Source organism: Trachemys scripta, chromosome 10, assembly GCF_013100865.1.
Source record: "Trachemys scripta elegans isolate TJP31775 chromosome 10, CAS_Tse_1.0, whole genome shotgun sequence".
Taxonomy (NCBI): Eukaryota; Metazoa; Chordata; order Testudines; family Emydidae; genus Trachemys; species Trachemys scripta.
In genome coordinates this window covers 23,662,105-23,679,596 of record NC_048307.1, presented here as the reverse complement: position 1 = coordinate 23,679,596, position 17,492 = coordinate 23,662,105, and the positions used below count along the sequence as shown (strand labels likewise).

Sequence of the window (17,492 nt, the reverse complement as noted above, 5' to 3'; positions counted from 1 at the left end):
TAGTTTTTGGTTTGTAGCTTGTTGCTTCTTCTTCTTCTTTTTTTTTTTTTATCAGCTTCCAGCAATTGGGTGCAAGCAGGGGAGAGAGTCGGGGTGCACAGCGGGCCCACCACAGTCCCAGACTGCACGCTGGTGGGGATCTAGTCACAGAGAGCCTTGGGGTTCTTAGAGATCAGCTTGTTTTGAAATGGGATTAGCTTGATTTGGGGATTATTGCAAAAGTCAGGGTGTTTGTTTACTGCCTAAAAGTTGGCAGGGAGTTCCCGCCCTCTCTCTCCACTGAGGTAAGCGTTGAGGTCTGTGGAACCTTCTCTCCCTACGCTGCGGGAGTCCCCGCCGCCACCTGAGCGGGACGAGCTTGGCGCAGGCTCGGAGGCGCTGGGGTCCGCTCCAGGCGGTCGCTAGGCCCTGATTGGCCGGCGGCGCACCCTGACGTGCCCCGCACTCGGTAATCCTGCCCTTCCGTGTGGTCGCGCGCTGCGGGGCGGTCAAGTGTTGCTGCAAGCGTCCGGTGCAGGGCTGTGCGGCGATTCCGGAGCAGCGGCTCATTGCTGCCCCCCCGCTCCTCCCCGGTGAGTGCGCCGATCAGGCTGCCCGCAGCGCAGAGCCCGTCCCTGCTCGGGGGGAGGGGTGTCCCTGGAGGGCGCCCGACCTCTCCCCCTCCCCAGGGGAGCGCCCGGCCCAGGCTGCTCCCCGGGGCTTTCCCAGCGTGGGTCACGCAGGGGGCCTCGCTCGCCGGCCTTGGGGGAGCTTAAACCTTCTCGGGCGTGTGAACCCCCTTCCCGCTCCTCCCCTTCCCTCCTTCCGGCTGACTCGGGCCCTGCCCCCCGCGGGCAGCCACTGGCCTCCGAGTCCATGGTACAGCCTCGCTCCGAAGCGTTGTGCTCCGCCCCCTGGGGAGTGGATGCCTGCAGGGACGGGGTGTTTCAAGGGGGCGCACGTGCAGCCCTGCTCCTTAGGTGTGTTTTGGGGGAGCACCCTCCCTCCGCCCCCTGGCGTGATGCCCAGGCTGCAGCGTGCACAGCTGTTCCCTGTGTTTTCCTCCTGCTCTGTGTGCACCTGGAGCTCCCTCCTACGCTGCAAATCATCGCCACTCAAAATTGTGAGAGTGAAATTGTTCAGGGTGACTTGAAGATACTGTAATGGGGGGCACCATACATAGAGTGGTAAATGGATGGCTTGCCACGGTAAGAGCCACAGGATTTCACTGTTTTCAAAAGTGCAAAGGCCTGAATTTTATTTGTTTCCCCCAAAAGGGAGAGAGTGAGGGGAAAGGATTTGGCTTGTATTTATTTAACATTCAAAATTAAATGCTTGTCTACACTAGCAAGTTATACCATGTACTAGCTATGGCTAAATCAGTAAAACCCCTTCCTAGTGTGGACACAGTTGCATTGGTGTTAAGGTACTTTATACTGGCGTGGTTATTCCTGTACTGGAATTAACAGTTTAAGGGTACGTCTTCACTTACCGAAGGGTCTGGCGGCAGGCAATCGATGTTCTGGGATCGATCCCGGAAGTGCTCGCCATTGACGCCGGTACTCCAGCTCGGTGAGAGGAGTACGCGGCATCGACGGGGGAGCCTCCCTGCCGCGTCTGGACCCGCGGTAAGTTCAGACTAAGGTACTTAGAATTCAGCTACGTTATTAACGTAGCTGAATTTGCGTACCTTAGCCCGAAGTGGGGGCTTAGTGGGGACCAGGCCTTTGTCACCTTTGTTCTGGTATAACTGCCTCCACAGTAGAGCTTTTACCGGGCCTCAGGTCGTGTATATCCAGAAAGATTCTCTGAATACAGGAGAGCTAGTGAAATGGTGATGTCACAAGAGTCAAAAAATAAAATTGACAAGGGCAGGGTGCTTTTGTTTTTTGCCAGACTTTTATAACCTTTTGTTTTGTTTCTTTTTTGTAAGAACCAACAGAGTAGATGTGGGACTGAACAAATGTTGGCTAAGTAAAGTAACAAATAAACTACCTTTATCATTTATTATTGAAGATCTCAGTTGGCTTAGCTAAAGTACAGACTTGACAATTCTTATTAATTTATACATTTTATTAAACAAAAGCAAATATGATACTTCTAGAAGTTACAGAACAGAAAATAAAGATGGTTTAAATAATAGTGTTTATAGCAGAATGAATATAAGGAAATACAGAAATGTTATTGAGAATTGATTTATTAGTTTAATTTATCGATGTCTTATCACAATACTTCTTATCATTGGATGCAGTGGTAACTTATTGAATCACTTTAATATATTTACAAAAGGGAATGTTGTTATCAACATAAACTCTGACAGGTTCTTTTTAGCCTGTCATTCACACTAATAAAGTTTGGTTGCACTACGTCAACCAAACAATTCCAAAGTTGTAATCAGGAATGTAGACTGTTTACTTTTTAAAAATATTATTATTCAGAATTACCTCTTTCAGGTAACAATTTTCATAGACATGCCTTTCTACTCTCTCACTTGGGCACATCACACATGGAACCCAAAGTTGCAGATATTGACAAAAAAACTATCTTTGCTAGAGAGAAGCACAGACTTACTTTCTGCAAAACATTTAACTTAAGTTAATTGAGCCGTTGCTTAATAAAAGAAAGTACATATATAAGCATCTCTACTTACCAGGCAAAAGCGGCATGGAAGTGTATTCTCCAGCTCAAGTTGGGGGCGTTTGGCAGTAATTGGTTGTAGAAACTCAGTTCAGAGTTCTGTAAACATCTTTTTATGCTGTGTTATTTCTGGATCTCCTTGGCAGACTTCCTCCATGCAGAACATTGAGAGAAAGGATTAATAATACTTCAGGGGTCACATCCAAAATTATGATTCCAATCTTTCTCTGGGGTGTTTGGCTCAGAAGTGATGTGACCACAGCAACATCTTGGTGTTTAGCTCAAGACACGATGTCCTGGTGCATTGTTTTGGCATTTGGAAATAGTCTTTATCCATGAGGATTTCTGTTGCTTGTCCATAGTGCCTCCTCCAGAGTCCTGGATGAAGAAGCATAACTTCTGTCATAGACCCATTCAAGTGTCCAATAATATCCAGGTGTAGTCATTCTGAAAAATCACGGTGTCTTAGGTCACATTTGCTAAAAATTCTGTGAGCCAGATATGAGCCCTTCTTTAGATATTGATCTCAACATTCTCAACCTTATATTCCGATAAATCACTTAATGTCCACTAATAAACCACCACCTGATCATTAGACATGTTAAATCCAGAAATTTAATCAAACAATAATGTAACTTTAGCAGAGACTCATACAGCAGTTTCGTATCCTATTTCAAATGACATCATGTTGTGCTAATTAGTATTTTATCTGCCCCTTAACTGGGTATATTGTTATACACTTCCTCCCAATGATACAAAATTTGTTAACCCATATTAATGGTTAATATAATAAATATCTACAATTTTTGGTGACTCCAGTTGGTCTCACAGATCTGGATAATAATAACCATTAACTTCAGCAATGAATTAGTATTGTGGTTATAGAGTAGAAGCCGTGTTAGTCTGTATCCGCAAAAAGAACAGGAGTATTTGTGGCACCTTAGAGACTAACAAATTTATTAGAGCATAAGCTTTGGTGGACTACAGCCCACGGGTCCACCAAAGCTTATGCTCTAATAAATTTGTTAGTCTCTAAGGTGCCACAAATACTCCTGTTCTTATTGTGGTTATGATAGCGTGTGTTAAAGATTCAGCTCCCTTGCTCTTTAAATTAATGGGTTAGAAGTTACAATCATCTGTAGGGTTTTCCCGAGGTCCTTCCTTAAAATTGTGGGAAACTAAACTTGATATTCCTGTTTGCTTTTTATCTTTAAAGAACAATATAAAACTTTTGTTCTTTTTAGGTCATAAGGAAGCAAGTAAGGTACAAGCCCCATTTTATTTTTTTAATACTTTGCAGGTCACATTCAAATAGTTCTGTGGCATGGAAACTCTTGTGTACTCCTGTGTCCATCTTAGATCATTGTCTAATGCCAGAGTCCCATTGAATTGAGCGGTTGATTAGTATAGATGTTAAACATCCAATAGCACTTTTTATAAGAGGACTGGTGTGCCCTGTTGTCTTCAGACAAAATTTCCCCTCCCCAAGATGTACCAGTTGGCTAGCTTTCACCACTCCATGTGACTACAATTCAATGCACTTCTATAGAGCAATTATCAAACTTTTTCATAATGTAGCTTGCATTTTAATACAGAGATTGTGGAGGACCATCTCTCTTCCTACTTAAGATTATACCACATTTCTGTGACAAGTGATTTAATTGCTTACATGGAAAGGTTAAGTTTTTAAGGCATTTTTGCTTGTATCCATTCAGTTTGGAAGCAGGAATGAAGGAAGACAGCTAGTGCAATGTGAACTACTGGTAGTCCATTATCCACAGTTGAGAACCTCTGGTATACAGTTTGTAGATCCTTTAGGTTCATTCATGATTTTTTTATTAATAGAGCACATATTTCTACAAGTTAGAATTCATGGAATTTACATTACTAACTGCAGAAAAAAATCTATTCAAATTGATAGAAATTGATTGTAACCATTATGGTGGCAGTGATCTTAGAGTTAAAGCAAAGCTTTCATTTTGACAAGAGTGTTTAAACTTTTATTTTTTGGAAATGAAATAAATGTGACAAAAGAGAACATAAAAATTAAAATTCAGATAGTTTAAATTTTCACACTGGATTGATGCAGTTTGAGGTGGTACATACAGAATAATATGAAAAAAACAAACAAAAAAACCATTTTTTTAAATTTTTGGCTGGGAGTCTCTCCTTTTTTTAAAATACTTTTTGGGGGGGGGGAATTATAAGATCCTGGGATTTGATTACTCTGCATCTGATAAGTACTTTTCTAGCTTTCAATTTCACAAGTTACCGATTTTTATTACATCAGTGAAGACAACTTGCTCTCTACTGCAAAACCTTAATGGTAGCCTCAAACACTTCATTGGTTCAGGGCCTAAGGTATTATTTTAAAAGGAACCAGCTTTTGGTTAAAACTAGCGTTTGGTTTGAAATTTTTTACATACTAATTACTCCTGAGGGCATTCTGCGCCAAAAAAATTAAAAATTCTACGCACAATATTTTAAATTCTGCAAAAATTCTGCAAATATTATTTGTCAAATAAATGTGGAGGTTTCAGCATGGCACTGGGGAGCATAGAGGTGGGAGATCACTGTGCAGCTCCTCCTACCCCCCGGGACATGGACTCAGCAGTAAGGCTGCACCCAACCCTGAAACAGCACAAGGACTGGGCCTGTTCCAGAAACATCCCAGAGCCATGCCCCTCGGTGCCAGGTACACCAGGCGCAGACAGGCAGGCTCAGCAAGGCAGGATCCAAGTGTGGAGGGGCTTAGTGTGGGGAGAATCCAGGTGTGGGTTGAGAGAGTTCTGTGTGTGGGTGGCTCAGTGGGGAATCTGAGTGTGTGTGGGGGATGTGGCTGCACAGGGGCTTGTTGGGGGGAGTCTTAGTGCAACGGTAATGGGACTCTGCCGGGGGTCCAGGTGAAGGTGGTTGGGACTCAACAGGGGGGTCTGAGTGTGGGGGGAATAGAGCTCAGCAGTGGGGTCTGGGTGTGGGGAGCTCAGTGGGGGAAGCCAGATGCTGGGGGAGTAGGGCTCAGTGGGGTTTTGCTCCAGGTTCAGCTGGTTGGGGCTCAGTAGGGTGGGGATCTGGGTGTGGGTGGCTTGTTGGGGTGGTCCAGGTGCAGGGTGAGTGGGTTTCGTCAGGAGGGTTCTGGGTGTGGGGTGGGTGAGGCTCGGCGGAGGATCTGGGTATGAAAGTCTGTATGCACAGGGGTTGGACGGATGGGGGAGCAGCTCCCTGTACAGCGATCCCTCCCCCTGCAGCTGAGGAGTGATGGATGCAGGAAGCACTGGATATGTATGTGGGGGGGGAGGGGGGAGAATTTGCAGAGCTTTCTACAGCTGCGGGGAGAAATCTGGGTGTGATCTGACCCGGCCCTGGATGCTGTGCAGGGGAAGAGGAAGTCCCGTCCTCCCCAGCCGAGCTGGGAATAGCAGCTGAGCCCAGCACAGGGTAGGAGACACCAGCCGTGTCTTCCCCAGTCCCATCCCCGCCCCGCAGTGATTTACCTCTCTGCCGGCTGCCCTGGGCACCCAAAACATACTGCTGGGGAGGGTTGCATCACTGCTTTTGTGGGGGACATAAATTCTGCATATGTGCAGTGGTGCAGAATTCCCCCAAGAGTAATTTAATGTTAAAGGTAGCACCTAAGATTAGAAGAGAATTTATTTATTTATTTTATTTTATTTTGGTATTTTTGCTTTTGACAGTACTTTATGTATACTTAGTTTCAATGATTTCCCTCCCCATCCCCATAGATCAGTGCTTTTCAAAGCCGGTCCGCCGCTTGTTCAGGGAAAGCCCCAGCAGTCCGGGCCGGTTTGTTTACCTGCCGCGTCCGCAGGTTCAGCCGATCGCAGCTCCCACTGGCCGCGGTTCGCCGCTCCAGGCCAATGGGGGCTGCGGGAAGGTCCTCAGCCCGCGCCGCTTCCCGTAGCCCCCATTGGTCTGGAGCAGCAAACTGTGGCCAGTAGGAGCCGCGATCGGCCGAACCTGCGGATGCGGCAAGAAAACAAACCGGTCTGGACCGCCAGGGGCTTTCCCTGAACAAGCGGTGGCCTGACTTTGAGCAGCACTGCCATAGATAGTTGGTTAGTTAACAGATGTGTCAACATGCGTGCATAGGATTTCCACAGAATGAGGAAATTAAAAATGTGGTTTTCAAATGACTAAAATTGACAGGGGCTCAGCAGCAGGTGTAGCACTTGAAGTTGATTAGACTACAATTTGGAGTGTTAGATAACAAAACGTCTCATGTAAGCCTATTCCAGAAGAGCCTGTGAAATGTTTTAATAATTGCCATGCAATCACCATAACAAATGTTTATGTAAGAACAGGTGTGCATTGGTTTCCACTCTTAAAAATACTTTTCATTCCTGTAGTGCCTTTCATCTCCCCGATCTCTGTACTTTACAAACTCTTCTGAAGTGCCTAGATATTATTATTCCATATCCTAACAGATGGAGAAACTGACTCTAAGGATAGTTATGAAATTAAAAGAACTAAAGTTATCTTAAATTTGGTTAAGAAAATAATGTCTGCTTATTGTTTGTGGCTTGTAAGGAAAAAGCCCCAATCAGCAAGTAAAAGAAAGCCGAGAGAATAATAAGTAGTATTACTTGCAGTGTGGGAAGGATGTTGGTTCAAAAAGTAACTAGTAAAATAAAGATCTACAGTAACAAGACAAATAAAAACTGTCTTAAAAGAAACAAGCACAAACTTTCCTACTGTTCTGTTGGTCAGCAAAAAGGAGGGGAAGAGATAGGGAGGAGAGGCCTTGGGAAGAAAGGAGGTTGTAAATCTTATCTGGATTAAGATTAGAAATAAAGGTTATTTGTCTCACATTGGTTTTTAGTTGAAGCCAGTAATTGGCAATGACATCGTTTGTTAAAGGGTATAAAAAGTAAATTCTTAAAGGGTTCATTGCTAATACCTACCTGACTGTTTGGGAGCCAACCAATATGGATCTAAGCAGCCCTGGGTTTAGGCTGTTCGTAAGTATCTTGATCAAATGCTTATAAATGTTTTATTACTGTTTGGATGTAGTAAATTGCTTATTATTTAGGCTTTGGGGGCATGTTTAGAACAATTGGATTTAACAAAGGAATTTATGGTTACATTGGAGTTTGGTGGTTTCCCATATTAATATCAATTTCAAGTAGGGCTGTTGATTAATCACAGGTAACTCACACGATTAACTCAAAAAAACTAATCACGATTAATCGCAGTTTGAATTGCACTGTTAAACAAGAGACTACCCATTGAAATTTATTAAATATTTTGGATGTTTTTCTACATTTTCGTATATATCTTGTATTCTGTGTTGTAATTTGATTACAAATATTTGCACTGTAAAAATGGTAAACAGAAGAAATAGTATTTTTCAATTCATCTCATACAAGTACTGTAGTGCAACCTGTTTGTCCTGAAAGTGCAACTTACAAATGTAGATTTTGTTTGTTACTTAACTGCACTCAAAAACACAACAACGTAAAACTTCAGTCCTACTTCTTGTTCAGCCAATCGCTAAGACAAACAAGTTTGTTTACATTTACAGGAGATAATGCTGCCTGCTTCTTATATAGAATGTCACCAGAAAGTGAGAACAGGCATTTGCATGGCACTTTTGTAGCCAGCATTGCAAGGGCTTTACGTGCCAGATATGCTAAACATTTGTATGTCCTTTCATGCTTCGGCACCATTCCAACGGCCGTGCTTCCATGCTGATGACGCTCGTTTAAAAAAAAATGTGTTAAATAAATTTGTGCCTGAACTCCTTGGGGGAAAATTGTATGTCACCTGCTCTGTTTTACCCACATTCTGCCATATATTTCATGTTATACCAGTCTCGGATGATGACCCAGCACATGTTGTTCATTTTAAGAACACTTTCACTGCAGATTTCACAAAACGCAAAGAAGGTACCAATGTGAGATTTCTAAAGATAGCTGCAGCACTCTACCCAAGATTTAAGAATCTGAAGTGCCTTCCAAACTATAGAACCTGACCCACCAAAAAAGAAAATCAACCTTCTGCTGGTAGCATCTGACTCAGATAATGAAAATGAACATGCATCGGTCCACACTGCTTTGGATGATTTTCGAGCAGAACCCGTCATCAACATGGATGCATGTCCCCTGGAATGGTGGTTGAAGCATGCTCATCTGGCACGTAACTATCTTGCGACTTCAGCTAACAGTGCCATGATTGACTGAACAAGGAGTAGGACTGAGTGGACTTGCAGGCTCTACAATTTTACATTTTTTTATATTTTTGAATGCAGTATTTTTGTACATAATTCTATATTTGTAAGTTCAACTTTCATGATAAAGAGATTGCATTACAGTACTTAGGTGAATTGAAAAATACTATTTCTTTCATTTTTTTACATTTGTAATCAAAAATAAATAAAAAGTGAGCACTGTACACTTCGTATTCTGTGTTGTAATTGAAATCCATATATTTGAAAAAGTAGAAAACATCCAAAATATTTAAATTAATGGTATTCTATTATTGTTTAACAGTGCGATTAATCGCAATTAATTTTTTAAATTGCTCGACAGCCCTAATTTCAAATATTAATAATTCCAACATGGACACATTAGATTAAGTCACTAATATAGACTTCCAAGTCAAAGTAGCAAGTAATTGGCAGACTAGGAAATAGAAGCCACATTATCTGACTCCTATTTGCCTTCAAGGAGGAACATTCTCTTTAGATCTGTGTGTGTGTGCGTGACCTGCTGAATTGTTATGAGAAAGCCATGAGAAAATACAGTGAGTCATAGTACACCTTCAGTTTTTCTATTCTTGTATCACAATCAAATGGCTGGAAGTTGAAGCTAGACGAATTCAGACTGGAAATCAGTCGTAAATTATTGACAGTGAGGGCGATACGAGGGAAACTCTATGTTAAAATCCCTAGATCCCTAGTTTCCATTTTAAATAAGCAAGAGTCATTCCATTAGTAGATGGAAGCTGCAGGTCACAGAGCACTAGATATAGAATTGGCAGAAAAACCAAATTGGTGAGGGAAAAGGTGTGAAACAACCAGTGATCGAGTAGGTCATGCCACTGAGAGGTAAATAACAATGGCAGGCTAAAAAATAGAACTGACAGCACAATAAGATAAACAAGTAGGATGGTATCATCTGTCTAAAAATAGAATTGAGAAATGGTATAAAGGTCAGTGTGTCAGTTGATAGCTGAGAGTTAAGAAGAGAATACTCTTGGAAAAACAGCAGCAGAGGGAGTCTTGACCTGTCACAGGAGTTGAGCAGAGAGAGAGAAGAACTGCTGCCATCAACGTCCTGTGGAGAGTGATCACCTGCACAGAACTCAGCTTCACCACTAATTGGAGATGTGCAGTAGCACAGAGAGCGAGCGAGCACAGGAGAGACATTGCAGCATAGTCAGTAAATGGAGAAAGTCTGTCAGACGAAGTTAGTCATTGTTATAGTATAGTGTTAGTGTGTATGTGTGTGTGAGGGCATTAATAAAGTTGTATGAATGTGTGTTAATTGTGGGAAGAATTTACATATATAAGCCTTAAAGAACATATAAGAACTGCTCTCAGTGACCCATGAAAGATTGGCTATCTGAAGTGAGATGCAGCTACCTAGGATAATCTCAACTGTATGTTGTTGCTATTTGGGGTGCTCTATAATTTATTTTAAGGGATTTGTTTTTTGGTTATTGTGTCAGGGATTGATGTTTACACCAATAAAAAGGTGACTGTTTGTGTCAGTCGTTTATCGGAAAGCTATATCCATGTCTTCCAAGTATTTCCTGGAGACCCATACCTAATGAGAACAGATTTAGTTATATTCTATGGGGACCCTACATCCATTTTCAGAGTAACAAGGGTAATTAACCATTGGAACAGTTAATTACCAAGAGTGGTGGTTGATTCTCCATCGCTGACCATTTTTAAAACAATATTGGATGCTTTTTAAAAATATCTGCTCTAGGAATTTTTTTTGGAAAGTTCTCTGGCCAGTGTTAGACAGAAGATCAGAGTAGGTGATCCTTGGAATCTATGGATCTTTATTCTTCCTTGAAACTTAACTTGCTGTCTAACATGTTGAAAAATGACTGTTTAATCTAGATCTAGATTTGCTTATAGGTGGCATAACCTATTTATACTACGCCATGAATTAAAATGGCATGAGCTAGAATAATATTTCCTTCCTCTCCCCCACATTCCTCTTATTTGGTTACCTTTGTCACAGCAAAATGCGGAGGAATGTCTTCTGGATAATGAGAGACAATTTCTTAGGCTGGGATTTTCAGAGTAGCCTGTGGGCTTTAGGTGTCCAAACCCCATTGAAAGTAAGTGGGAGTTGAGCACCTCATTCCCTTAGGGTTTGTAACCAGTTAATAATTTGTTGTCAACTAACAGTCTATGGCCACCCACCTGGCTAATATGCATTAACTTTAGAAAATTTCCTGTCTACTTTGCAAATGTCCTAGGCTGTCACATGGTTGTTAGCTAGTAACTTGGTCATCATACCTACTTTGAGGCGTAAATGATGCACCTACTTCTGCCTACATAACCAGATAGACAAGTTGACTTTCCTACTAGTCCTCTTTGGTAGGACATCCAGAATGTATTGCCCCACTTATTGCTGCTCTGTGCATATCTGCTAAACACGCTACCTCTCCTTTCTGTAAAGCATTACAGGATAGTGCCCTGATTTTCTTAGGGTTGGTGTGACATTCTATACCTTGGGGAAGTGTGCTGTAATCCCCATATTCCTCATTTTCATATAATCGTGATCTTGTGTATAAAGTATGCCTTGTAAGGTATCGGAGAAAGGTTATGATCTGCTGAAAGTCATTTCTCTACCCATATAGATATATCATTAATGCATATGAAGTTATGAGAATTGAGTAATACGGTTGTCACTGAAACATGCTGTAAGTTGGGGGAATCAGCCAGATATTGGCTCCCTAGAGGCAACAGCAAGGAAAGTAACCAATGCCTGGATGGGGTGTCAAACAACCCATCAACAGCCATTGTCCAGCAAGGGAGCTACAATGCAATGACTCACCTGGGGAATTGCTCAACCTTGCTTGGAGAGACTCAGTAATGCTCACCTGACTCTAAAGGGGTGGGGTGGGGTGGGGGGGAGCCAAGAGGGAGGAAAGTATATGATAAAAGAAAGAGACATTTGCCATGCTCTTCCTCTCTCTTCCACCTACACCTACAGACACCACACCAAGAGACTGATCAAAGGGGTGAGCCTGGCTGAAGAGCAATCAGCCAGCCTGTGTTGAGAAGCATCTAAGTTTGTAAGGGCATTGAAAGTGTTAAGATCAGCTTAGAATGCATTTTGCTTTTATTTCATTTGACCAAATCTGACATGTTATGTTTTGACTTATAATCACTTAAAATCTATCTTTGTAGTTAATAAATTTGTTTTTGTTCTACCTGAAGTTGTGTGTTTGGTTTGAAGTGTGTCAGTGACTCCCCTTGAGATAACAAGCCTGGGACATATCAATTTATTTTTTAAATTGACAAACTTATATAAGTTTGTAGCCTCCAGAGGGCATAACTGGATACTACAAAGATGCAGGTTCCTAGGGTTGTGTCAGGGACAGAAGATACTGGCTAGTATCATTCGGTTGCAAGTAGTTAGGAGCAGTTTACATTCCAGAGGCTGTGCATCAACAGCCCAGGAGTAGGGTTCTCACAGCAGAGCAGGGTAAGGCTGGCTCCCAGAGTCAAGGATTGGAGTGACATGGCAGATCACAGGTCCAGATAACACCAGAGAGAACATCACAGTTGGATGCAAGGAATAGACAGCTTCTGAGACTTCCGTGTCTTTTGGTATAAGACTGCATTAAAAATCTATGTTGCTTGGACTAAAAAAGACTTCCATTGATGATTGTTCCTCAAGTGCATTCTCCACAACTTGGGTTGAGAAAAGGATGCCCAACTTCTGTGAAATTATAAAGGCAGCCCTTTGGACATTCTCTTATATCATTTCACATTGTTACAGATTTGACAAGGATTTCAGTTTTGGCCAGCCAGTCCTCTGTATTGTGCTTCATTAATACTATTAGCCTTTTGAGGGTGGGGGGTACCAGTTCTGTGTATCTGAGTACTGTTGGTGTTTTCGGTGTCCGGGCTGGTTCAGAGAATGGCATAGTAAAATCTTCTTAATGCACTTTGACTGGAAAACCCTAGAAAACAAACATGCTTGTTTACTGAATTTTGTGAACAAGGAAGTAATTTGGCAGTCATGGCACAATTTAATTTTGATATTTTGTAATATACAAGTAAATTTAAGCACATTATTTTAAAGATAGTAAACTGTTAATAGTTTGAGACCTCAGAGACTTCTACTGAATATTAGAGAAATGAAGGGAAAAGGTAATTTGTGTGCAAATTATAAATGTTAACAATATACAGATAAAATTCTACTATAGGTTTTTTACCTACTATTTTGTTGTCAGTCTTTTGATAACATCCCATTCTGTATTTTGTGAATTGGGATGATTTGTATTTTATTTTTTAAAGAGCTGCCATGATTAGCAACAATGCCAGACCCAAGCCCAGATACAAGAGGAGGGTTCTGCAGCTGGGTTAGCTACCCACTCATGTAAAACCTTACTGCACCAGAAACAGTTCAGTGAAACCAAAAGTTGAGGGGAGTAGGTGCAGGTAGAGCTCAAAACCCAAGTAGTCACATCTCAATGAAAGCCGAGATCTTGAGACATCAAATCCTGAAGACCAAGTCCCTAACAAGAATAGGGACGTGGAATATATGGAAAGCTGGCACATGTTACGTGAGAATTGAAAAAATATCATCTGATACTTTGCATCCGTGAGATGAAAAGGTCAGAGAGTAGCAAGATGGTGTCTGATGGCACTATAATCTTATTGATGAGGAGGAATGCACAAAATAGGTATAGGAATTATTCTGCATAACATTACACTGAAGACCGTGTTAACTTGGGAGCCAGTGAATGACCGAATAGTACCAGCCAGCTGCAAATAAGGCCTTTCAAATATACAATAATCCTTGTCTATGCACCAACAAACACAGTAGATGACACTGAAAAGGATACTTGCTGCACCTGCTCATAGAATGTATTGGATGACATGTCTAACCATGACATCAAATTGATGATTGGTGACTTCAGTGCACAAATTGGCAACAACTCTGTTGACTGGGAAAGAGTGATAAGCTCAGCAGCGGAAGGCATCTGAACTGATAATGGCTCATAAATCTCTGTGGTACAAACACTCTAAAGATAAGAGGCAGTTTCTTCCAGCAAGAGGTTTTACAGTCTCACAAGGACATCACCAGTGAATGCAACTGGGTGTATATCTAAGAGGTGGAATTTTTTTTGTGGGGCGTCTCAGTCATCAGAGAAGCAATGTTGGCTCAGATCATTATTATTTAGTGTTATAGCTGTAGATAAGTTCAGAATCAAAGAAATGCAGATCAGATTGCGCTTAGCAACTGTTCCAGTGTTTTACAGGACCAGGTTGATAAAAGTGTGGAAGACAGAGGACCAAACTGGAAGAAAAATGTATGGAGACAGCAGAGGAAGTAGTGGTCCTCTGAAGAGTGCAGAAGAAAGATGCTTGGATTACATCCTGGAACATAGGCAGTGATCGATGAATGGGCAGCACTGAAGGTAAAAAAGGAACAGTGCAAAACGCGGGTAGAAGTGTTAGAAGCATATGCAATATATGGACAAAAAGACAAAGAAGAGATGCAGGCAAGATAAACATGGTTCTTCTTTGAGTGGTTGTTCATGTCCATTCCAACCAGGTGTGTGCGCACCGCATGCATGCCAGCCGGAAGATTTTCCCTTAGCAGCGTCCATAGTGTCGGCGTGGGTGCCCCCTGGAGTGGCACCATCATGGCGCCCAATATAGGGCCCTACTGACCCTCCACCCCCTCAGTTCCTTCTTACCACTGGTGACGGCTAACTGGAACTTCGCTCACTCCTATAGCAACACTTTAGCTGTGTCTGATAGCATACCATGTATATAGTTTCTCAGTTAGTTAATAGTTGTTCTTTATAGTTGTAGTTAGTTGGTTGGGGGGAGGGCCCCTCCCATCAACAACATTTCTTCTCCTGGGGTATGCCTGGGTCTCCAGGATTTAAGCTCTGCGAGGACTGTGGCAAGTTTATGCCCAATAGTGATCCTCACTTTTCCTGTTTGCGGTGCCTTGGTGAGAATCACCAGAAGGAAAAGTGCCGTATCTGCAAGGATTTCCGTCCGAGAACCCTCAAAGACGGGGAACAGAGGCTAAAACTTCTGTTGGTGGAGGCGGCGTTGAGGCCCCAGCTGAACTGGCACCGAGCACATCCTCATCGGTGCGCAGTGCTCCAGCGCCAGTGGCAGCTGAAACGGCACCAACTAAGGACTCTTAAGGCCCCCCAGCACTGCGACGGCTCGGGCCATAAAAAGTCGGCCTCAGCATGGCACCTCTCTCAATCCCCGGTGCTGGTAAAGAAGAAGAGGCTGGAGAGGGGTCGTTCACCTCATTCGAAACCTAAGGGGTCTGTGGCATCCACGAGTGTATAGAGACAGACTGCCTCCTTCCTGCAGCCTCCCGTGGACTCGTCGACTCCTGCTCCAGCCAGGGTCCAGTTGAGCCCTAACCCTCCTCGGTCACCAGGGGGACATACAGCTCCCGTCAACGCCGGATGCGTTCGAGGCGGCCACAGACCTGATGCGCCTCCCGGTGCCGTCCTCCCCCCAGAGGAAGGAGAAGTCGCCGGTGACCACCCGTCCCCCGTTCCACTCCAGGGACAAACCAGCCATGATGGCCCACTGCTCTCCATCCCCGGCACCGCCCGCACAGATAGAAGGGCTGCACTGTTCCCCGGCTTCGCCGGTGAGCAGTGGTCCTCCTACTCTGAGACGTCGGAGGTGGACTCTTATCACTCCAGCAGATCGTGGAGCAGGAGGTCCAAGTCATGACGGAGTCACCAGCCATACCCGGCACCAGGGCCGCAGCAGTGGCAGCCGATTGCTCAATGGCCCTTTTGGACACCCTGGACTTACCACTAGAGCCAGGGTCTACTCCACGGTCCGCGGTCCAGGGCTGCGTTGGTGTCTTCGGCATCCTTCATGCCACAGACAGCACCAGCACTGTCGTCCGAGGGAGCGGCTCTGTTGGCGCGACCAGCTCCGGCACCATCTCTTCAGGCAACGATGCTGCTGAGGGCTTCAGCTTCGACCCTGCCAGTGCCGTTGGGCTCAGCACCGCCAGACTTATCAGCCCCGGTACCGGCTGCAGTGCCAAATCCGCCATCAGTACCGGCACCGTAGCTCAAGTACCATGTGCCGAGGGGCCCCAAGGGAGCTGAGGGTAGCGAGCAGGGTCTGTTGCCGGTCCTTTCATTCTTGTCCTTGCCTGAGGAAGCGGTCGCGGGTACATCGACGGCCCCAGCTCTCGAGGACAATCATGTTCTCCAGCAGCTATTGAGGTGGGCTGCTCAAAGCCTAGGGATACAGGCCAAGGAGGTGGAGGAGGACTTGGACCCTATTGTGGACATCCTCGCTCCCTCCGTCCCATCGAGGGTTGCTCTGCTACTGATTAAGACAGTAATGGACATGTCCAAAAATCTGTGGCGGACCCCCACTTCTCTGACCCCTGCGGCCAAGAAGACTGAACGGCACTATTTCCTATGTCTAAGGGGTACAAACACCTTTATACCCACCCCATCCCCCAGACTCTTTGGTGGTCGATGTGGCCAATCAGAGAGAGCGGCAGGGGTTCCAAGGCTCCACCCCTAAAAACAGGGACGCCAAAAAGCTGGAACTATTTGGCAGGAAGGTCTATTCGACCGGGGGCCTGCAACTCTGCATAGTCAATCAGCAGGCCATTGTAAGCCACTACAGACATAACACCTGCTCAGCGATAGCTAAGTTTGCAGAGCTCCTGCCTCAAGACTCTTATGGGGCTCTTTGCAAGTGGCTTTAGATGTGGCAGATGGAGCCTCGCGCACTCTGGCCACAGGAGTGATGATGAGGCAAGGCTCCTGGCTGGAGGTCTCTGGACTGCCCCACGAGGTCCAGCAGACCATACAGGACCTCCCTTTCAAGAGGTTCTCCCTCTTCTCTGGAAAAAGACTGATAAGAGACTTCACAGTTTGAAGGATTCTAGGGCTATTCTCCGCTCTCTGGGGCTCCACACACCGGCTACCCAGCACAGGCATTTTAGGCCTCAGCCTGCCCCTTGGCCTTACCAGCCACAGAACCACCAGGACGCTCCGCGTAGGTGGAGCAGAAGTGGTAGGAGGAGATAATATCCCTCCTCAGGGCAAAACTCTGGCCAACCCAAGCCTCCGCCCAGGCCTAGGCCATCCTTTTGAAAGTGCGGTCGAGGATGGCTCACCAGTACGGACTTTGTATCCTTCCCATCTTACCTTCTCATCATGTCTACCCCCTTTCTACTGTGCCTGGTCCTAAATTACTTCAGACCGCTGGGTGCTCCGCACGGTAGAGAGGGGATATTCCATCCAATTCTGTGCTCCCTCCCCCGCCCCTCCAGCCCCCTTCCCCGTCCCTCTTCAGGGACCCCTCTCACGAGCAACTTCTAATTCAAGAAATGCAGTCCCTCCTCTCGGTGGGGGCAGTGGAGGAGGCTCCTCAGGAACTAAGGGGGAAGGAAGAGGTTCTACTCCCAGTATTTCCTAATACCGAAGGCCAAGGGGGACCTCGGACCCATCCTGGACCTGTGGCTGCTCAACAAGTTTATAAAGAGACTCAAGTTCCGCATGGTCTCGCTAACCTCCATTATCCCCTCATTGGATCCGGGAGACTGGTACACTGCCCTCGACTTGAAGGACGCAGATTTCCACATTGCAATAGTCCCACATCACAGACTTTGTGAGCAAATTTGTGAGCAGCGGCC

At 44.6% G+C, this 17,492-nt stretch overlaps 1 protein-coding gene across 2 annotated transcripts in view; it reads left to right on the top strand.

Annotated features, from left to right (window-relative positions):
* The first annotated feature begins 352 nt into the window (after nucleotides 1-352).
* ATF7IP2 (activating transcription factor 7 interacting protein 2) overlaps nucleotides 353-17,492 on the top strand; it is a 64,716-nt gene continuing 47,576 nt past the window's right edge. Inside the window, exon 1 of one of the 2 annotated variants that reach the window (XM_034784782.1) lies at nucleotides 353-572. The gene's annotated coding sequence lies outside the window, so the exon portion shown is untranslated. Of the gene's footprint in view, nucleotides 573-7,525; nucleotides 7,596-17,492 lie in introns of those variants that run through there. The other variant, XM_034784783.1, reaches the window with a different exon arrangement.